The sequence below is a fragment of the Nylanderia fulva genome, unplaced genomic scaffold (genome assembly GCF_048542155.1).
Source record: "Nylanderia fulva isolate GAGA-0341 unplaced genomic scaffold, ASM4854215v1 Scaffold10, whole genome shotgun sequence".
Classification (NCBI taxonomy): Eukaryota; Metazoa; Arthropoda; class Insecta; order Hymenoptera; family Formicidae; genus Nylanderia; species Nylanderia fulva.
In genome coordinates, this window is record NW_028189193.1 from 2,879,292 (window position 1) to 2,902,903 (window position 23,612).

At 41.0% G+C, this 23,612-nt stretch overlaps 1 protein-coding gene and 1 long non-coding RNA gene across 3 annotated transcripts in view; one reads left to right on the plus strand and one right to left on the minus strand.

Annotated features, from left to right (window-relative positions):
- sfl (N-deacetylase and N-sulfotransferase sfl) overlaps window positions 1-23,612 on the minus strand; it is a 263,272-nt gene that overhangs the window by 157,880 nt on the left and 81,780 nt on the right. The window lies entirely within an intron of this gene.
- The window catches only part of LOC114936982 (uncharacterized), a 136,987-nt gene that overhangs the window by 51,744 nt on the left and 61,631 nt on the right, over window positions 1-23,612 (plus strand). The window contains exon 4 of one of the 2 annotated variants that reach the window (XR_014924632.1): window positions 23,044-23,183. The exons of the other annotated variant lie outside the window; for it this stretch is intronic. This is a non-coding gene — a long non-coding RNA (uncharacterized LOC114936982). The remainder of the gene's footprint in view (window positions 1-23,043; window positions 23,184-23,612) is intronic. 2 annotated transcript variants of the gene reach the window in all.

Consider the following 23,612-nt stretch of genomic DNA (forward strand, 5'->3'; position numbering starts at 1 on the left):
TGATTCGCGAGGACCGGCAATTAGCGCGTCCACGGCCGAACGAACAACGATCCTTGAAATGGATTCCGACGCCGAACAACGAGTCGCGCGACTCCACGAATTATCGTTAGAACAATTGCGCGAAGAATTAGAATGCCGCGGATTGAAAACGGAAGGAATATTACCCGTCTTGCGTGCGCGGCTGACCAAAGCCGTTCGCTGCGAGCAATTAGGGTGGAGGCCGCCGCCGACTCCGGAAACGGAAGGCGAGGATAGCGGGGATGATCGCGCATCGGGCGAATCGAGTACCGGAACGATCATCAAGGACGATCGAGTTCGGACCCCGGGAATGGATTTCGCGGAGCATCTCTTGCAGCCTCCGTTACTACAGCTGCCGAGACGCGAACCGGAAATTCGTGCGCCCGCGCGTCGTACCGATTCCGCGACCGACGTATATCAGATGATGCGTCGGTGGAACCTTAAATTCTCCGGCGCTCGAGGTTGCGACGCGGAAGCCTTCCTATTGCGTATCGAGGAGGGTCGCGCCCTATTCACGGCCACCGATGCCGACGTATTCAAGTGTATCCCTTTCTTTTTGAACGGCACGGCTTTATATTGGTATCGGAACGAGCGCGGACGGTGGCGGACTTGGAAGGAATTTGAAACGTCGTGGCGTGCGCGGTTCGGTAGTCCGGACTTTCAGTTCGCGTTACGCGAAGACATACAGAGACGCACGCAGGGGGAATACGAGTCGATTGCCGATTTTCTTACTTGTATTCGCGCGATGTTTGAGAGACTGAGTCCGCCGTGGAGTCTGGAAGAACAGCTTAATCAGGCTCACCGGAATATGTTGCCGCGGTTGCAAATCGTAGTTCAGCGCCGCGACTTTTACGATTTTGCTTCACTGGAGAGTCAGGCTACGCGAGTGGAGCAGGGGTACGAAGCCGCTAGTCGATATCGTGCGCCTCCGCCGCCGGAACAGATGATATTCCCGGATCTCGCGTATCGGGCACCGCCGAAGAGTTCTAAGAAAACTCCCGCGGTCGCGGCTATCGGATTGACGGATAACCTCCCAGGAAAGAAGCGTGCCGAGAGACGCGCGCGAAAAGAGGCCGCTCGCGCGACGAAGGCGCAATCTAATTCCGCACGACAGAATAGTGAGGCTGCCGCCTCCACGAGTAACGTCGCGTCCTCGAGTCACGCGAATTCTGCGAAATCATCCGGCAAATGCTGGAACTGCGACAAGGCCGGCCATATCGCACGCGAATGCGCTGAGCCGCGCCGCGTATATTGCTATCGTTGCGGGAAAACAAACGTTACCGTCCGAACGTGCCCGGCATGTGCGGGAAACGAAAGCGGGAATCACTAGGGCGGGCCCCGGTGATCCCGGAATACTTAGAAAAGGCCCGCGCGGAAGCCACGAGCGAGGCCTCTAGCTTGTCGTCCAGCTCACTCGGCGACGACGCTCGAACGCTGTCGCAGCTCCCGTACTGCGAGATCTCGCTGGGGGGCGAAACCTTACGCGCTCTGATCGACTCGGGGTCAAATAGAACCATCCTCGGAGCCGCGGGCATAAAAATTATTCGCCGGTTGAGATCGCCGATTAACCGCGATCATCGTACGCAGATTCGAACCGCGAACGGACAGCTAGCGGAGGTACGCGAAGAAGCAGAGATTACGCTTCAAGTAGCAGGTCGAAGCCGCGACGTCTCCACGTGTTTGTTGCCGAGCCTAGCCGTCCCGTGTATATTAGGAGTCGATTTTTTGCGCGCGTTTAAGGTAATAGTAGACTTTGCTGCCGCGGAATGGTATTTCGCCGACGAATCAACGTGCAGGTACCCCTTTCTAAATAATAAGGGATCTGCGCAAACGTGCTGTGGACTCTCGGAACTGACCCCGTCGGAAACCGAAAGATTAGGTAGATTTCTTAAAGAGCGGTTGCCGGACCCTGTTGAGAATCCCGGTGTCACTTCGCTTACCGAGCATACGATAGATGTCGGACAAAATAAGCCGATCCGGCAGCGCTGCTACTTCGTATCTCCGAAGGTACAGGAAGCAATTCACGCCGAGGTAGATAAAATGCTGCGCGCCGGGATAATCGAACTCTCGCATAGCGAATGGTCAAATCCGATCGTGATGATCAAAAAGCCCAACGGAAAGTATCGCTTTTGTTTGGATTTCCGGAAGGTAAACGACGTGTCGAAAAAGGACGCCTACCCGCTGCCGAATATGAACGGCATACTGGACAAACTGCGTTCGGCGCGTTACATCTCGACGATCGACCTGAGCCAAGCTTACTTTCAAGTGCCCCTCGCGAATGAAAGCCGCGAAATTACCGCCTTTAGCGTTCCGGGGAAAGGCCTGTATCAGTTTACGCGGATGCCGTACGGCTTGACGGGAGCGCCCGCGACATTTCAACGGTTACTTGATCGACTGATAGGACCGGAGATGGAACCGCATGCTTTTGCGTATTTAGATGATATTGTGATCGTGACGCCAACTTTCAAAGAGCATTTAGAATGGCTGGATCGCGTGTTGCAAAAGATCCTCGCTGCCGGATTAACGATCAATCCCGAGAAGTGCGAATTTTGCCGCGCACAAGTTAAGTATCTCGGTTTCATTGTGAGCAAGGAGGGATTATCAGTAGATCCGGAGAAGGCACAGCCGATTCTCGAGTACCCGGCCCCTACGAATTTAAAACAACTCCGACGATTTCTGGGTATGTCGTCCTGGTATCGGAGGTTTATTCCTCAATTCGCGACGCGGAGCGAACCGCTAACGCGCCTGTTAAAGAAAGATCAGCCGTGGAAATGGACCAACGAACAGGTCCACGCGTTTGAGGAAATTCGATCGTATCTCGTTGCCGCGCCCACGTTGTCGCGACCCGATTTCAGTATTCCGTTCGTCCTTCAGACGGACGCTAGCTCGGTCGGAATAGGTGCCGTGCTTACGCAAACTATTAACGAGGAAGAACACGTAATCGCTTTCGCGAGTAGAGCCTTAGCCGATCCGGAAAAGAGATACACCGTGACGGAGCAGGAATGCTTAGCCGTTATCTGGGCGATAAAGAAGTTTAGACTGTACTTAGAGGGCTATAAATTCACGGTGATCACCGATCATAGCAGTCTGCGATGGCTTCACAACTTAAAGAACCCAACAGGTCGACTCGCGAGATGGGCGTTAGAGCTTTTGAAGTACGATTACGAGATCATACACAGGAAAAGCGCGCTACATCACGTGCCTGATGCGTTGTCGCGAATGTTCGAGGGTGACACCGAGATTCCCATTGTCGCCGTTGTAGATGTCGAAGAAAACGCGAACACGAACGATGCCTGGTATAAAAAGCGTCTTACGGAAGTCGCCACGAAAGCGCGTCCGTTTACCGATTGGAGAATAGTGGACGGACAACTATATTTCTGTCGACCGAAGCCGGTCGTGTCGGAGATCGTCGAGGATCTGGATAGGTGGAAACTCGTGTTGCCTAGAGAGTTGCGGAGAGACGCGTTGAGAGAGGCACACGACGAACCGCGATCCGGGCACCTCGGGGTTGAGAAAACCTACCACCGATTAGCCGTTCGTTATTACTGGCCGAACATGTTTAGAGATATCACGGACTATGTGAAACGGTGCGAGGTTTGTCAACGAACTAAGGTAGAACAGGCCAGCCCTGCGGGTTTAATGGGCCACCGCGTTGTCGACGCTCCCTGGACCGTAGTAGCTGCCGACGTAATGGGACCGTTCCCTCGAAGTAAGTCCGGTTTCACATACGCCCTCGTTATCCAGGATTTATTTATAAAATGGATCGAGTGTTTCGCGCTAAGGGCAGCTAACGGTAAGAAAATCGTCGAGGCGTTAGACGAAGTCGTGTCGCGATGGGGTACGCCGAAGTTTCTGTTGACCGACAACGGGACAGAATTCGTCAACCATACCCTAGTAGCTTTCGCAAAGGATTACGGAATCACAATTACTAACACTCCCCCGTATCATCCCCAAGCGAATCCGACGGAACGCGTGAATCGTATCGTGAAGACGATGATAGTCGCGTTTATCGAGCAGGATCACCGAGAGTGGGATGAGCACTTGGGAAAGTTTCGTTTTGCGTACAATACCGCTCATCACTCCTCGATTGGTACCTCGCCCGCGTTTTTGAACCTCGGACGAGAATTATGGCCTCCGAAAACTATACGCGCAAGATATAATGAAGTTGTCGACATACAACGTAGAGACCCAGCTGAGTGGTCAGATTGTATGAAGGCTATTGCGCCTTTGCGCGACTGGGTTTCCGAGAATCTCGAACAAGCCTATCAAAAAGCAGTCACAGTATTACAATCTGAGACACCGCGATGTCGCGTACAAAATCGACGATATGGTACTCAAGAGACAGCACGTACTGTCAGCCGCGTCGAAAAATTTTGCCGCCAAGTTAGTGCCAAAGTTTCATGGACCGTTTCGAGTTAGCAAAATATTATCGCCTGTCGTTTATGAGCTCACCGATGTAGAGGGTAGAATCGTTTCAAAGGTACATGCAAAAGACCTCAAACCCTATCACCTTCCTCGCTTCTAGATAGTTGTCGGAACCCTAGTAGGAAAAGGATCTTTTCCTTCTAGCCCTTACTAGTTTTTTTTTGTTGTTGTCGATTGGTGGCCGCTGAGGTTTTTCTTTTGTGTAGATATAGTTAATAAACAAGGAGAGAGGCCTCCGGCCCACCTAATCGTACTACGCTGAGTGACCTTTCTTTTCCGTCCCTTCTGCGAATTTTGCATGTGCCACGTGAACATTGGAGCGAGACCGTTCGCTCCACCAATGAACCGCTATTAATAGAGTAAAGCCGTCGATGCGGAGGAGAGAGAAATCAGCCGCTGTCGAGTCATCGCCCTAGTATCGTTTCAAGGTACACAGTACGTAAGTAGTAGGCGAATGGATGACGGCGTCGGTTCCTGGTCGGAACCTTCCCCCCGGTCCTTCTCTGGAAAGGGGGAGTTGTGACGTGACAAATTGAAATTGTCCGTCACAAGGGCTGAATGGCCCGATCGGGGGAGGGCACGGGACCTCTGCTCTCCCGAGACAGTGAGAGAGAGAGAGAGAGCGTGCGTGCGAAAAGCGCGGGATCGGACGCGAACCCGCTGCTACGCGTTTCCATATATTTTTTTGTTGTTTGTTGAGAGTTAGGATTATTTCGGCGGCAGACAGGATGTGCGACGAGTCTCAGCCGATAGAGAAAACCTGGAGGAGAAAGAGGGAAGGCATAGGAAGCAGGACGACGGGGACCCCCTTCGTCAGGGACATGCCCGGTAAGCCCAAGAGTTAAAAATTTCTTCACCAAATATCCGACAACGGAGTAGGTGCCACTGCCTAAAAATTTGTACCTTCCAGGGGCGAACAGGGGATGGCCACTCGGGTGCAACAAGCACCCGAGTCCCCGCATACGGAGCGCCGGCAGGAGAGCTGCCGCCCCCGGGACTTCCGGAATCCCGAAGGAGAGCAAGGAGCGGCCCTGCCGTGCGCTGCCGCGACGACCGCCTACGAAGGGCAACCCGCGGATCAGGACTCCGCGGGTAAGGATAATTACGCGCGCGGCCGCAAGGATCACCGAGGCCGCGCGCGCGGCCGACCTGATAGCGCCGCGAGTGGCCTATCTAAGTAATTGGGTCACCGACGTGTCTTCCTGAGGGCCCCCGGTTCGGCACTGTCTAGCGAGCGCCCGAGGAGAGCAGAAGTCCCGAGCTGAAGCGCAACTCAGAGAGAGCGAGAGAGGAGAGGACGCCAAGGAGCGTCATAGGACTGGTGAGACGACGTGGTCATCCTGCTGTCGCCGAATTAAGGTAGTAGGGTGGATGGGTTCCGAATCATTTATCGTTAATAGATTACGCTGGACTTAGTTGCCGGCCGTTGTAAAATTTGCGAGAGATTCGTTTATTGTCGAGTCGCGTTAGTAACGTAACGAGACCCTATTGGGAGAAATTACGACCCATCCACTCTCTCGCGTTTCCGCATATTCTCTCTCCCGCGTGGACAGTCTTCGCGCGTAACATTGTCGCGCGAAAATTACCGCGATTTACGCGTTGCCGATTATTGTTCGAAGCGAAAATCAAAGAGCTCATAAACGCTTTCAGGCTCATTAAAGTATTGATAATGTAAAGTATTAATGTTGTAAAGTATTGAGGTTGTAAAGGCTTAAACGAAAAGGCGTGATTACGTTTGATTTTGTGTGTGTGGAATTTATGTACGGCGCACGCGGTGCGCCCTTACGCCGGCCCCTTTGTTGTCGCGCATACCGCGCGGATCACGCGCCCGCGGCGTGGAGCCATATACCCGGTGGCGCGTCGCCGATTTAATTAATCGTCTTTTCGTTATTGGGGACCCTACTTTGTTGCCGCGAATTTGTTAAAGATTATTCATAACTCGGCACGGCGAACCACCGGGCGTAGTGCCCCACCGAACTCTCAATCGTGCGTCTGTGCACGCCGCTTATTTCTTTATATTATATACTCATGTGTCTTGTGAACCAAAGTTAAATATATGTTTTACTAACTTTAATTCCTAGGGTGATTTCTTGCCGCCACGCACCCGAACCCTTACCCGCACAGAGGCTAGCCGAGCGGGAAAGTTGCCGTCGCGATCTCTCTCTCTCCCGTGATTGACGCCCGCGAAAGGGCTAGGACAAGAGGTCCGAGGAAATTAAGACTTAGCGTCCCGCGAATTTATTAATTGAGAGACGGTGCGGCTGCCGCACCTGGCGCCCAACTAAATTGAGATTTTAGTTTTCTCTTTATTATTTTTTTTGTTTGTTGCAAATTTTTTTTTGTGATCGAACGGAGAGATCGCGCCGAAGGTAACCGATATTCCGCAGGAGACTTTTCTCCTTCCGCGACGAATGGATATTCGCTGCGAATTCCGCGCGATACGGTTATAATATATATAAATCGTTACGTGTTCGCGAATAGAAATGGGAAAAAATGTGAGACGGCCTTCGCCGAGGTAACGAGACTGCACGAAAATTTTTGGTTCGACGAGTCAATTCGCTTTTAATTAACACGAACCGTTTATTTTTTTCCCGCCCGTCCGTAAATACGTTTTTCGAATACATATATTTATTACAAGATACGAATCATCATCACTTTATAACTGTTCGCGCATAGCCAGACGGAACATGCGGACACTGATGACAGCCGAAATTGAATTCAATTTAATTAAGTGTTCACTTGTGAGATGGGGTTTAGCGATAATTTGATTACAAGAATTGAATGGCGATTAAATCTAACTCGCAGTTGACCTCTGAACTGATTTCAAACGAAAGAGAATACATGGTGTTGCGTTTCAAATACGCACCAGCTCTTCTGCAGCGATAATTATTGCAAATTGGTTATTGGAATTAAATGAGTTTAACCCGTTTTAATCGGAAATACATCGAATACATTGAATATGTTCTAATTGGAATTTTGTTTGGTGCAAAATTTGTCAAATTGTAATGTTTAACGTGTGTATATTTATATAAACAGATGTATGAGTTAAAATTTTCTCTTTTGTCTGAGTGCCGATCAATTTTGCCGTGATTTTACGAAATTTGAATGCATTCAATGTGTATACTAGTTGTTTCACACAGTAGGATAACTCTATTTTAATTATACATTTTTAAACATCTTTAGGTGAAAAAAAAAAAAACTCGAAACTGCGATTTTTTTTAAAGAACTGCATTTTGTTTGGATCGTTTTCTCTCTTTCTCGCCATACAAAAATATATATAATTTTTACTAAAAATACTGAAATAACTTATCTCATATTCCTCCTAAGATTCACAAAACTATAGTTCCAGACTTGATAAAGTTCTCTCTTTTTTTTTGTATAGATACATATATTTCAAAAGCTTTAAGCATACGGGTAGAATCGTTGGCAGGAATCGTCGGATACTTCGTATCCGTCTGAACCTATGCCTAAACGCTCTCTAAATGTAAATCCAGCGAGATTACGAGAAGATGATCTCTTTTTCGATGTGACAGTAGAAGGGGATTGAGCTAGAGATATCTGGCCGTCTTATCGACGCTATTTGGAGAACGGGCGAATAGGGGGCATTAACTAAATTGTTTTTGGTCCTATCGTTGTTTTGCCAGTTGAATATTGAGAGAGCGAGAGAGAAAGAGAGAGCCGAAAAGAGGCGAAGTTCTTGCTCACGTTTTCGCGAAACTCGCTCTCATAATTTTATCCGACCGCCTGCCGAGCTCTTTCCCATCGTCGTGCATTGCGGAGGAACGAGGTTGGAGGTCCGCGCAATAAAGCCTGTCCTGGGAAAAAGGGACGAGAAAATTCGGCGAGAACCAAGCCGCTTTTTATTACTACCGCTAATTTACCTTTCGCAAAGTTTCGCCAATTTCCGGCCGTAACTACGACCGCTTTACTGTCCGCCCTCTAACCCTTTTTTTTCAATCCACCTCTTCATCCCCTGCTGCTCTTCCCCCGGAGCTCTTTGCTCTCTCTCTCTCTCTATAGGGCATCACGTAATTCGTACAATTTAATCCAGCGACAATCTACTTGGCTCCTCCCGGTCCAAGGACAATCCTCGCGGAAGGAAAAATATTATTTATGACATACTCGCGTCGTTTATGCTGTCGCGATAATTTTCATGAAGATCTTAAATCGGTCGATGATTTGTTAAAACGCGATTGACATCGTTCGCGAATTCGAAAAGTTACGATCAATGTGATGTAACGTCCTTATAGTAATGTCATTTACGTTAGTCGTGCCGTACTTTGATATGACGTTAACGATAGCGGAAGCCGCGACTTGACCCAGTTGTTTGATTCGCCCTACATAGTCACTTTCCTGTCATGCTTCTGGGATATTCTGTCTCCGGTTAGCCGAGGACAAACTAGAACGCGAGTTGTTTCCTGCGCTTGAGTACATGGAGTTACTCTGTCAAAGTAGCTTGCATTTACAGTGAAATCACATGCACTTACAATCTTTCTTATATGTTGCGATAAAAACAGCAATAGGTATGCTGTAACGCATATATATATATCATATCATATCATATTATAGATCAATATTAATAAAATTTTATATATATATATATATATATAGCAGTTGGATATAGCATTATATCACAACTAAATAAATTAAGCTTCGAGCTTAATCGTTACATATTGTATTTATTTTATATTGGTTAAATCTGAAAGTGATTATTCTGTCGCAATTATAATTACAACATATTGCAGATCATTAATGTGCTTAATGATAATGTAATCATTATTGCTATAATTATATAAATCACAATATATTAAATTGTTATCACTTGATCAATTCCGCGAAAATTTTGCAAAATATTTCTATACAATTTCATTATATTCCACGCACGTGTAAATTTCGCTTCGCGCCGTGTTCGACGCACTCTTACCAGCTGAAATCGCGCAGATTCTGAATATCTTTCCTCGGCCGAAGCCCCTCGGGTGCCCCTCGAGTTTTTACGTAATGATCGATGTTGGCGCGTCGCGTCGCGTCGCGTCCCACACGGATGCACTCGATGATGCAGCCGACCGGTAGCGTAAAAGTGCATCGCTCGCGCGAACTCTCCCTTCGTATTTTATTAAACGTCCGAGGGTCTTACACGGAAGGCGGGATCGATAAGTCGGTGGACGTTCACGTTTCACATCGCAGGTGCATTGCCCTTTGTGTGCACTGATATGTCACGATGGGTTTTTCAGCAAATAACGTGTGGTCGCGGTTCGCAAGACTTAACCTCGGTGCATAATAGTGAACGGTGACAAGTAGAAAATTTCTTAACGTACTTTTCTCCATACTATAATTTTATTCGCCGTTTATATGGTTTGTAAAATTGCAGTTACAAGTACAACTTTTCAACTTGCGGGAGTAAGGTCTATCGGAGCGAAATTTAATACGTGTCACATTTCAATATTTAAGTGGTTCTAGAGTGTACGCTAGATATAGTAGCGCCGTTGTTATAACTTGCGAGATATCTCACGAAGTAATTGGAGGTACTTGACATCAGGTTGAAGACATTAGATTTCTTTGCCATGTAATAGATAACTTTATATAACCCGAGACTTTATTTCGCTTATGAATTTCAAATAGTTTTCGTGAAAGGGATTATTAGGGTATTGTCTCTTTTGGAGATTGCATTGGAATAGCAATTTCATGACCAATTCTCGACGTCATTTATTTCCTCTTTGTAGCGTTGTACTTTACTTATATTATTATAGAAGCGAAATGAAAATTTGCACATGCATACAGCTCTCACAGGAATAGGAAGATTAACCTTTAGCGCCATCGTGCCACCTTTTGGACATAAAGCCTGAAATTGAATCTGAGGAAGGCTTTTAAGTTAATTTAACATACTAAACAAGAATGAGAGACAAAAAATGAGCAATGTTTTTCCTTTCCCTCCATTTCGTATATTGTAGGAATTATAATTTTAGGGGAAAAAAAAAATATATTATCGTACATGACATCAAGATAACTTCTATCAGTTCCAAGTTAATTTCAATAATCACCGCCGATGTACATTGCGTATTCGAAAACTTCTTAAAATGAGGATGTTGAGCTAGAAACCAAACTTAATCACTAGCGGAAGAGCGGTGAAGAGTTCCCGGGATTATCCACAACACGCGATCCACGGCTTGGCAGTAATTAGGAAAATAATTTATGCCCCATTGGGAACTGAGAAAGGTATCTGGTCGAGCATAGAAAGCTCTTACCGCAAGTAGAAATTTATGTGCAAGCACATATCGGTAAGCCGCGCGATTAGCATTTTTCTTTTATGCTCGCAAACCCATGCAGCGGGATTGCAATATGTATTATATGCATTCTGCATTATTCTCTATTATCGGATGTTAAAATGATTTACTGTTCGTCAGTTTCCGTTGCTGGCCATTTAAGCGCCGTCCTTTTATTCGTGAAAGCGCAAATTCGTGATTCACACAAATTCAATGTGTGGAAGTTATATTTACGACACGATTTCTCTCTCCCTCTCTTGAAATATACGGCAAAAGAAATTGTAATTTCGACAATTTGTCGTCGAGGTCGACAAGTACTCTGCTTCCACAAAGTGAATTTTTTGTTATTACTGCTTGTATCAGCGGTTTCTACCAGGAATAGTATACATATTTTAGTTATGAGCAAGGCAACTCGCTGAATTAGACCCGCCATGTGATACTTCACACATGACTTTGCCAATTATTCGCTGACACAAAATAAAATATTGTGTGGACTCTTTTAGTCTCGGTTTTCTACTAGGGCGTGATACGTGGCACCGTTATTTGCACCATAAAAGCGAAAGAAGAAAATGAGTGCACGTGTAATGAAAGAGCGTACGCCGAGAGGTACAACGCGTATATGTGAATGCAGTATATGTGTATATAGAACTATTATCTACTGAGCTATTTGCTATTTTTCGATGCATTTTGACGCGATTCCGATTGAATGCTTCACGTTACAGCACACGTGCACACGTTACAGTACAATACAATTCTGTACAATAAGTTACGCAATTTTATCGTACTTTTCTCCAACGCATGTTAATTTAATTGAACAACCTTTTCTACAAACGACGTTTTGCAAATGACAGGTGATTTAATAATTATTGCAGAACATTGTTAGAATAATAAATCACTGTCGAGAGAGGCAAATTTAGCGAGTAATGGAAAATATAATTGGTTAAAGTGTAAGGTGATTTATAGTAAAATTGATCTGAATGAAGATGCTCTCGAATTATTTATTTTTACAGTTAATTAGCTTTTCGTCGTTTAATCAGATGCGAATTAGGCGGATGCGCCTTTATTGATAATAGCGCGATGCATAATAAGTTCCCTTATATATATAGTAATAATACAAAGGGACGTTTGAATGTGATAGAAAATGGAAAAGGGGCGGAGGAAGAGAGAGAGAGAGAGAGAGAGAGAGAGAGAGAGAGAGAGAGAGAGAGAGAGAGAGAGAGAGCAACGAGGTAGTATTAAATCGCAGAATTATTAAATTAATTTAGGCGCCTCGATGAATAACGGTCTGCCGATTCATACCTAAGCGAGGTGGTGCCCTATTGTCTCCGTTTAATTAATCATTGCGAAATCGTCAACGCAAATAACTTCTCACCCCCTTAAAAAATTCCAGAGAAATTACTGGAGAATTCGCACAATTTTCGGCGAATATTCGTCGATTTAATCTATTGGAAAATATTTTGCACAAGACTGGCGCATAAAAATAATGGACTTCTATACATACAACTTTCCCTCAATTCTTTTTTCGTTCGGTTCTTTATTAATAACGAGTTTATTCACGCACACATGTTGTTTATTGCAACTTTTAATTAATCTGTTAATTTTATTAGTCGTTATACATAATATTCACAAAGACTGCAACACTCTCTTAATGCAATCGTCGATAATCAGTAAAAGCAATTTCCTGTTAGTGTCTGGAAACTTGCCATAAACTAAGCGACATCAAACCTGAGATCGATCTGTAATCCCGCGTTAACGACGTTCTAATTCGATCAAGGAACGCTACAGTGAGTTTACTAAGTTGATTGAGGCGTTTCAAGGAAGGTAGTCACAGGAAAAGTAATAAAGGAATAAAGTGAAATAACTTAATAGAGTCGACACTATCTAGAACATTCCACGTTAATAAATCACGATAATTGCTCGCGAATATCTTGAAAAATATTGTTTAAATGTTGAAAAAAATAGATTATAAATTTTATATAAAATCTTATATAGTGTTAATTCTTATTTGAAAATAGAATTTTGAATATATGATTATTCAATAAAAAATCCAAAGAAGATTTGTTACAAGAGGATAAAAATGAAAAATTAGAGAGAATACTTTTTTATTATTAATAGAAATAGAGAAATTACATTTATTACATATCTACACATATAAAAGAGTATATATAAATGTTAATTATTAATTAAGAATGCATAAATAAACATTAATTATAATTTTTGTAAAATAAGACACAATCATAATGGCGTTATTATATATTATTTCACGTTTATACGTTGGCGTGATGAAATATCATAACCTACTTTTTCAACAACCATCTATTCTTTGTACATCTCGCATTCGAAAATGCTTGTCAACTGCAGCTACGTGCTCGTATATGCACTGTGCATGGCTCATAGTCGTAATTCTGAAAACTCAGACAGCGCGCTTACGTTGACGTTCTCTCGTATAAAAAAAATACAAGCAAGACAAATTTATATTTTACATCATATTATATACAATATCATATATACACGTGTATATATATATATATATATATATATATTATTCTCTATTCTCAGTATTTAAAATTTTAAAATGATGTTAAGTGCAGCGTTGCAATTTATATCTCGCAATTTGCACAAATGCACTAATGGGTATCGTGAAATTTTTACAAGCGCGGAATTTTAGGCGTGTTACATACCATGCTTAATACGACCGGGCATTATCGCACGGATAGCTTGAAGTATAGTTTAGTATAGCATAGAAACGGCGTAAAAATACTTGCATCGCGCGGAAGGATGCATTTTCGCGGCGCTTTTATTAACGCGAGCCCCGCGGCCGGACGCTGTTTGCTTGTGCAACGATGCGCTTAGATATGTCTTATGACTCTCCTACGGAGCACTAACGGTCCGTAGATAGCAGATGACGCTCCGGGGATACACTAAGATGTTAATTTAGCTATTACTTATAACCCGACTACCGCCTCCGGGTCTGCATCCGAGAGAAGTTGGATCACCCCGTTGGCCGTGTCGGCGCGGTAGTTACGAACGGACAAGCCGGAACTACCGGCAAACTCGTTGCCTGCTCGCTGGTTCCTCCCAGATAGGATCGATTTTGGTTCATCGTGCTCCGTCAGTCGACAGCCGCCGGGCCGTAACGCGATATCGAACGGTCATATCGAGTATAAATACGGCCTACATAAATCGAATCAACGATTTTACGATCGACGTATGTCCGCCAATTTCTCCCTCCCTCCCTCTCTACCCTCCCCCATCTATCTAACAGCCTATCTCTATTGTGCGAGGAGTCACTTAAGTTACGTTGCCGTATTTCCATGAATTATGGGGCGAGCGATAACACGACAGAAGCATGAGCGAGCACCTAGTGATAGGTAGATGTTGCTTGAATAACGTTAGATTGCGATTTAACACCTTGTGACGGACTACGAGAATTTCCCATCTTGTATATAAGAGCAATTTCTCGTAGCTTATTGACGATATACAAGTAAATGACGACTACTATGCAGCGATATTTGATGTATATGGGGAATTTTTTTACGTGACGGTCTTATTGAATACTTGATAAATGTCTTACTAAGAATATTATGCAAACATCGATGCGTTTTTATATTAATTCATTAAATATAGTAATGTATTAAAGCGATAAGAATAATTCTATTTCTATATTACTTTTATACGAGTATATAGATTTTTTTTTACGTTTTACTACATTCTCGAAAAGATTGCAAAGTTTCTGTTATCATTCTGAAAACGAAACCAATTTTCCATTTGTCGATTTGAAGAGAGGCAAGTGTGAGAATCATCTTGACACAGTAGACACGTAGTCGATATGATAGTGCGTGACGTTAACAAGTGTCATCGTAAAAAGTTCAGAAGACTGCTGATATCTGCAATATACTCCATATATTGAAGTTTTCTCTCCACTTTCGCATAACGAATATAAAATCATTGACATTGATTGTTTTACAAACGTTTAACGCAAATTTTTTGCCTTCATTTATTATAATACTTTTATACTTCGCTTGCATAAGAAAAAAGTTGATTTCCGGTATATTATATGACGATTCAAAAGCGTAGAAGGACTTATTTGTTGTTTATTTAACGTAATAAATTTACCATTTTGCTTACCTAAGTTATTAAATGCTGACTTTTGCTGAATCTTAATCTTTCGCCGCGACGTTAAAAGGATTGCTCCAAGAAGTGTGCCTGAAATTCAGCAAACGGTGCAACCGCCATATTTTATACACAGAAACGTGCACTGCCGTCCTCGAGAGTTTTAGGATTTCACGAAATGGATATTGCAATCACATTTTATAACGAATTACTTTGATACGATTAATCATAAGACGTGTGAGCATGCGAGATGGTGAATTAAATTCTGTATGCATTAGCAAATGAGATTCCATTATCACCGGGGGGGATATGTGAAAAATTATAAAAGTTAACATTCCGCACGAGTGCAAAATTGCATACCGAGCGCGTTGTTGGAAGTACTTATCATAAAATTCCGTTAGATTATATTACTTTGTGCGATCAAAATTTATATCTTTTTTTCTATTTTCTTCCTATCATATTTTCTAAAATATATGGGAAACTTTATAGCGCCAATAAATTAATGATCTTGATATTTATGATATATTATATACATTTAACATAAATATTTATAATATAGTCACGCTTAGATATTTATCAAGTATACACGCAACTGGTTTTATTTCGCTTCGCAAAGTTCAAGGGCGCCTTTTAAGAGTCAATAAGAAAAAAGATACGATATTTCAAGAGTCTCTAAGTTCTTCGCGCAAGAAGAGAACGAGCGATAATAACTTCGTTCAAGTGTTCGAATGTAGCTGAAAGTAGTAGCCACGCGTCGGCGATCGTGTGACGAATATAAAGTTTCTCTCGTAAATCTCCGCGATGAAGCGACTCGCAACGGGAGATGATGCTGATGAACAAAGAGACTACCAGGCGTTCGACTATGCGGAACCGCCTTTTCCCATTCTACCTAAACCGATCCAAGTATTTGACCGATAAACCCTTACGTCCGACACCGCAGGACGATAAAGAATCCCGTAATGTGCTGGTAGGTACAAGAAGATACGAAGGGAGCAAATAGAAGGGAAAGGCGACGATGGCGTAGAACGGGATAGATGGGGATGAGAGCTGAAAAGTGAGAGAGAGAGCCGTCGTTGAGCACCCCCGATCGACGACGAGAGATCAGCCAGGCAGGCCGGGAGACGACGACCTGAGAGAGTAGGTGGGAAATGAGACTCATCTGCATCCGGTAACATTGTTCCCACCACCACTCGCGGGAAACTTTCCCGGTTCGTGATGCGCGGGACTCCCGGATGATGGGATGGGGCCGCTGATTTCAAAGCAGGTGAGGACAGGAAATGAATCTAGAGCTGCTGTTCAGGAAGCTGCGGAAACCGTTTCCGATAATTGCCCCGGAATTGTCGAAAATCCTCCGTCCCGCGGCGCTATTACGTTTGCCAGGATGTAATTCGAGTTACGACGACTGCGCGCGCTAACATTTTGATAGCGGCGGCAGCAAAGATATTTGTTCGGAACAAATTATCGATAAGTCATTTTTATTACACGTTGAATTTATTCAAGAAATTACGATCATATTAATTTACAATATATTTTTTTTTTTTCATCAGGTATACGTTCGTTTTTTTTTTTTTTTAACTTTTTGATGATTTATACTTATGTTACGGAGACGAATATTGGGGGAAATAAAAAATTCAAGAAGCGAGATAAAAATGAAAAGACAACCGAGAGAAGAGCTACTTCATCGCCGAATTAATTCAAGCAATTACGATTGTATCAATTTTCAATGTTTTTTTCTGTCAGGTATACGCGTTCGGTTTTTTTTTAACTTTTTGATGATTTATACTTATGTTACGGAGACGAACATTGGGGGAAATAAAAAATTCAAGAAGCGAGATAAAAATGAAAAGACAACCGAGAGAAGAGCTACTTCATCCGAATTAATTCAAGCAATTACGATCGTATCAATTTTCAATGTTTTTTTCTGTCAGGTATACGCGTTCGGTTTTTTTTTAACTTTTTGATGATTTATACTTATATTACGGAGACGAACATTGGGGGAAATAAAAAATTCAAGAAGTGAGATAAAAATGAAAAGACAACTGAGAGAAGAGCTATTTAATCGCCGAATTAATTCAAGCAATTACAATTGTATCAATTTTCAATGTTTTGTTTTGTCAGGTATACGTTCGGTTTTTTTTTCAACTTTTTGATTTATACTTATGTTACGGAGACGAACATTGGGGGAAATAAAAAATTCAAGAAGTGAGACAAAAATGAAAAGACAACCGAGAGAAGAGCTACTTCATCGTCCTCTTTTCTCGTCCCACGTGGGCCTTTTGGATTAATCGCCGAACGTCTTGAATGTCTTTCTTACAGGACGTTCTCTTTTCGACTCAAAGACGCTTTCTTTGTCGTAACATTATAAATGGCATGGTTTTTAAAGCGTTCGTCGCCGAGACGCTTAACAAATGTTCGAGGATCGTCGGCTCTTTTAAAAGGCAAGGGCTTTTGCAAGGATCTTGTCTTCTATAACCTCCCTTTCCAAACGTTAATCGAAGCTGTGTCGGATCCACTATTATTAATCAGTTTGTTATCGTCGCAAAGGTCTTGCATCGGAAGAAAAATTCCACTGAATGATTATTGCCGAATCACAGCTATAGTTCTCAGAAAGATTAATGTGTGCTCTAGAGTCATATATAAGAGTTTTCCTCATCTAAAAATTGATTGAAGTTTCTATCTTTTAAAGGGAAGAAAAGTTTTCATTTTTTAAATCGTATCTAAAACAAAGAATCAAAAGAAAGTGATTGGTAATAATAATCTTGTTACGTCAGTGAAAATTAATAACAAATTTATCGTTTGCCTATAATAGCAATCAAGTATTCTGGATTAGTGTATGTAGGAAATAATGTACATATTGCTTTTATCTGTGATAAATTGACCAATAGCGTAACATAATACAATACTAGGCTGCTAATGTGTCAACTCCAAGTTTATTCTATCGTTAAATTTAAAGGTCGCAGTATCATATCTGCTATCGCATGATACTAATATGAATGCAAATAATATAAACATCGAATATTTGTGCACGTACAACGCAAATATTATTACCCCTTCCTTCCCTCTTCTCGATTGCTCTGATCTATATAATATCTCTATTAATTAGAATCTCTTGCAATGCAATTTGTACAATACATTATTCCATCAATTTGATTATTATGGTCTAGAGTTCTATAATTGTAGAGCTAGCAGAATTATACAAATTAATTTTTTAGCAATTTTTATTATCTATATTTTTTATTTTTATTTTATTTAAATTACAAATATTTTATGCAGAGACATCACAGGATATTATAATGTGCTACGTAAAATATTGCAATTTAGAATAGCTTCATATTTTTAAAAAATGTTGAGAAATAAGAAAGAGACAGAGAGGAGAGAGAACGAGAGATTTATATTCTGTACATTTTGTAACAAGATGGGGCGCGAAATGGTCCCGTTCATAATATTAAATACCTCTCACACAATGGGTGGCTCCGGTTGCAAGCAGAATTTCGTAATTTCATGATAAAGGGGAGAAGAGCTTGCACTGGACCTTACTTGAGGTTACACAAACCTGCTTGTGCCAAGGTACTAGAGAAAGGGGTGCTCTCTGCCCTTCATTCGTCTCGAATTCTATGGAGGTTTGCGTAAAATACCATCTATCTCGGAGCTTTCTCCTGGGATTATAGAAACGTCATTTTCAAACAACCTCCAGACAAAGTGCATCAACTTGTATTGCAATGTTGTAATAAGAATAATATATAATTTATTTAGTATATTTTGCGATTAAATGATATTTCTCACGAGAATTTTTATATGAAATTTTTCTGAAAATGAGCTCGAGAGATAGAGAATAACATACGATATACTGTAATTGACTTAATTAATTCATTTCAGAAAATGGTTTTTTTTTATTCTATTTATCTTACGTATATACATATTTATATAGCTTCTCTTTTAAATCATATGCATTTTGCTTTAGAATGTGAGTCATATTGCCAGTATGCAATATTGTTGTGTATTAGATTATGATACATCTGCTTTATTCACTCGCAGCTTCTACAGCTGATATCACGTTGCTCAAAGGGTAATATAATTTTCACATCATGCCATACATTCTCTATATTCTCTCTTCTAATTATATCCATATATCTAGCTTATTATATATATATATATATATATATATATATATATATATGTACTATTCACTTATCAGATTAATTATTATTTAACAGAATTTTAATGAAACGATAGATTTCCTTAGGTCTACGTTTAAATTATTAGATGGCATTAACCTGTTCATTCTAGTACATCGGTAGTAGCTGACATGCGTTTGTATAATATGCTCATTGGACGCGTATTCGAGTATTTAGTCATCTCCACTCTATCTCTGGTTGATCGTTAATTGATCGAATGTATCAAATATTTGTGATTATGTAACTATGTGCGTGAGGATAGAACGTATGTATTTCTAAAATCGGAAGCGCAATGTGTATAATTCCAATGATGTCGGACATTCGTGAATTCGATTAATTGCCGCAGATTTCAATTACGCACACCGTAGCTGAGAGTCGAGCTTTGTAAACGAACGCATCACGCCGTGATCGAAAATTTTGCTAGAGATCAGTCCGAATTTTTTTCATTCTTGACTCCACCTCTTTCTTTATTCATATTATTCATCTATTCTATTCTCTCTTGCTTATGCACAGAGACCACATATACACTTGCATATATATATATATACAGACTGCTTACTCTCTGCCTCTCTTTCTGAGTCCCTTTGCATTTCTATCTGGCTTTTCTCTCTAACACTTCTATCGCTTTTTGCATCGCAAATCCGCAGGCGTCTGTCCACTATCGTAAATATTGGATATCCATTATGAAATATTGGATGATATCGGATATTCGACGTGCAGCCGATATAGTCCGCAGCCAATACGTATACTCGCGTTTCTGGCAGTACCAACGTCGGACTCGTGCCGGAGGGGAAAATTGCTTTGCCTGCGGTAGCATCTTCGATAATTAATATGCCTTGTTGGAATTCGCATTTGACAGAAAAATAACGAGTGAGACTGGCTGCAAGCGGCGTTATTAGCGGCAATGGAACCGCAATACTGTAGTAGTGGGAATTAATATCAGCACGAATAGCTGGTATATGCTTAAATAAATGTGCATCTGCTCATCAATATTATTACAATAGTAAAAATACATTCAGCGTTTTGTCGATGCTTTTTTTTCTTCGAGAAATAAATACAATATATTTTTAATACAGAGCGAATTGTTCGAAGCAAATGTTGATAAATATAAATAGCGCGAGATTGTTGCGGTATAATTATCCTTGAAAAGTATTTATTTCTGTATTACTTTGATTTTTTTATAGCATTGCAAATAATAAAATCTCACTGTCATTAATAAAACATAAAACGGAGGGGTAAAATCTATTTTTATGGATTTATCAGTGAAATATTCACTAAAATCTTGTCGCTGCTTTAGTGTACATTTTCATCCATTTATTTTAAGAAAGAATTGACATATAAATAACCTGTATCCTCACACAGTCTCTGTGTGTTTTAAAATATACTTGACAATTTTTTTTAAACGATAAATTTTTGAAGTGTAGAAGAATTGTAATTTTGTTTTATTTAAAAATACATATCATTAAGTACATGGCATTCTCGTAACAAAAAGGAGATCTAACATCTGTGTGAGCAATAAGTAATTCATGCTAGATACGGATGGTATCTGGCATATGCATCTCGTTGTCTCTTTTTATCTCGTATCTATAGAGAACAAGACATACTTACTTACAAATCGATCGGCTTTACCACTTCATTTGTCGTTGCGTACGCAATCTAGTAATCGATTCAGCGTAAGATTGAAAGATGCAACATTTTTCGGCATTCATATATCGCACACAACTCATGTGTATTGATGAGCATGCATGTATGTATGTGTGTGTATGTAGATGTATCGGTAGACCGAATCGAGAGATTGCACAATGCATTTGAATCTGCAGAACTATATATGTAGCTAAAGGGAGAACAGAGGGATGTGCACCTCTGTGTGCATGATGAATACTGGTAGTGGAACGTTTCACTATGCAACAATGCTTTGCTGCAACAATACGCAAACAAATGATTCCGTTGTATCCGTTGTAATTACTGGTGGCGTATGTTAAGCATATTCTCTCCCTTCTCGCACTTGACCTCGCAGTCTCTCTTTCTTCTTCTCTCCACTTTGATTGTTAAATCAACACAATTCCATGCCGAATGTCGATCAGTCTAACATGATTCTCTCTACTAATATCTCGGCGCGTCAATTGGGATTTGCGAAAAAAATTATTGAATAATTTACATATTTAGATATTTAATTTAGAGATTTTTTTCTGGAAAAAAGAAGCCACATGATCTAATTGTGAATCGTAATCTATTCTGGACTTTTCTAATACATCGAAAGTGTTGAAAGAAAACTATGCTAAAGAAAACTAATCATAATTGCTACGATTTATTATTAAGTATCTTTTAATTGCAAAATTTTTTATTTTATTATAATGAATATAATGTAAGATTATTGTGAAATTGGATATATATATATATATATATATATATATATATGCAATAATATGAGAGACCCTTTATACACAAAATATTATTTAAATTATACAAGTATTTTAAAATATAGAAATTAATTAGTAGGACGATTAATGTATCACAGAGTTTATCCTTACTTTTATTTAGATCCAGCAATTCGAAGTTTTACCGCGCGTTCTCGATCCGAATTATATATATACATATGTATATCGATAATTGAAAAATCGACGGAGTGTCGCATCACTATTTTTCTATTTGACGTGCGAATAATAAACAAAGCCGCGGCATATGTAAACAATAGCGCGCGAGACGATATCAAAGCTGAATTGTTATTGCTAATTCTTTGTTGAAATATTTTATATGTGTTAGTAGAATATACATAGTCTATGTGATACATTCCACAGCCTTTGTTGTCAGTAATCAGTCGCATAGTGAGCCTCGAACGAGCAAATAAGGGCTTCGTTTATATATATGTATTGTTGTATTATTATATCATGCGTAATATCATGTGAATTGCAATCATTCCGTGTAATTATTATAATTATTAGCCGGTGCGATCGATTATTTTGAAATGCTTGCATAATTTAATATTCCGTATATGTGTACGCATAAATGCGCAGGTCAAATATTTGGGCAATACTTAGAGATAAATATATCTCATCCGAATATGCTTTAGCGTTCGATTTTTCGATGATCTAAATATAATTTAGATTGAAAATGTGCAGTAAGATAATCAGATGAAATAAATGAAATAAGGATAATTTCTGTGACACATTATATAATCGTTTAATAAATAATTAATCTATATCTTTTAAAATACTTATATAAAAAATTTAGGTAATTAATACTTACATAATTTACAATATAATTTACGTAAATTTATATAATTAATACTTATATAATTTAATATTCCGCATATATACAGGATTTCCGATATATATTATATATAATATTTATAAAAGCGGTGGTAAGAGTCTAACAATTCTTTATTTCTTTAGGGATTTTAGACATTCATATGTCATTCTCATGAGTATATTTATTGAATCTGTTTGCGCATTCTTACTTTTAAAAAGGTTAAACGTTTTGGAACTTCCCGTCGCAGATGTTAACATAGTAGATGCATTCCAATTTCACAAACGCACCACTGTTTGTTTCACCACACAAGACGTACAGCACTATATTTGTTTTTTGAATAAAGGAATTCTGTTGTGATCCAGAAATTCACGAGACATGCATACGTAATTCTTTCGGTATGCGGGACTCTCTCTCTCTCTCTCTCTCTTGTTTCTCTTCGTAGACAATATTTCAAGAGCAAAGCTGCTTCCATGAAGTTGAAGCTTTATCTCGACGACTGCAGCTCCTATATATGTACGGCCGATGCATTATTGTTTGCTTGTAAACTAGGCCGCGTTATTTGTCTCTCTAATAATTACAGACACCCTCGCATGCGCGCTTAAACTTCCGCTTGAAACAATAAATTCTCGAACAGAGAATTTCTCGCGATTAGAGAAGAAAAACTACCAACTACCATTATACATTTGCATTTTCCGTCAATTTACACAATCTAGACATATACATAAGTAATGTTATAAAAAATGCGCGATGTTCATCATATGTGTCTAATTTCCAATTGCTCGTACCATTTTTGGGTTTTCCAGCCGAGTCAATTCCCGTAGATGACCTCAACATCCATATCCGTCGGTTCGATCTTTCAATCGTAAACAGCAACCTTCGATTCGCATGCCAAGCTATGCCGGAGGCATCTGGGAGACCGGCGGAGCTTACGGGGATATAACTGGTAAGAGATGGCTTAATAACGGCGCAACATCGCCGAGGGTTGCGCACGTGCAACTACCTCCAGCATACGTGCACGTGTACACGCGGCATTAGGACGGCGTTCTGCCGTCGCCGTCTAGGCAAGATCGTGGACAGGAAGGGTGGCTTAGCGTGGAGAGGGCGTAGACATAACTACGATGCCTGACATCGGGCAATATTGAAGCAATAATCTTGGCCCTCCTTACTTCCTGCCTCCACCGGCATCTCGCGCGGCGCGTTAGTACGCTTTGGTACACGAAGATATTAAACTTGCGTTCTCTCTCTCTCGCTCTCTGTCTCTCTATCCCTCTCTTTATGTGTGTACACGTGCGCGTGTAAGAGAACACACGCGTGTCGATGCATATTATCCCTCCGGCAGTCCGGGGTTGGCTCGTTACGTTAAATGATTCCG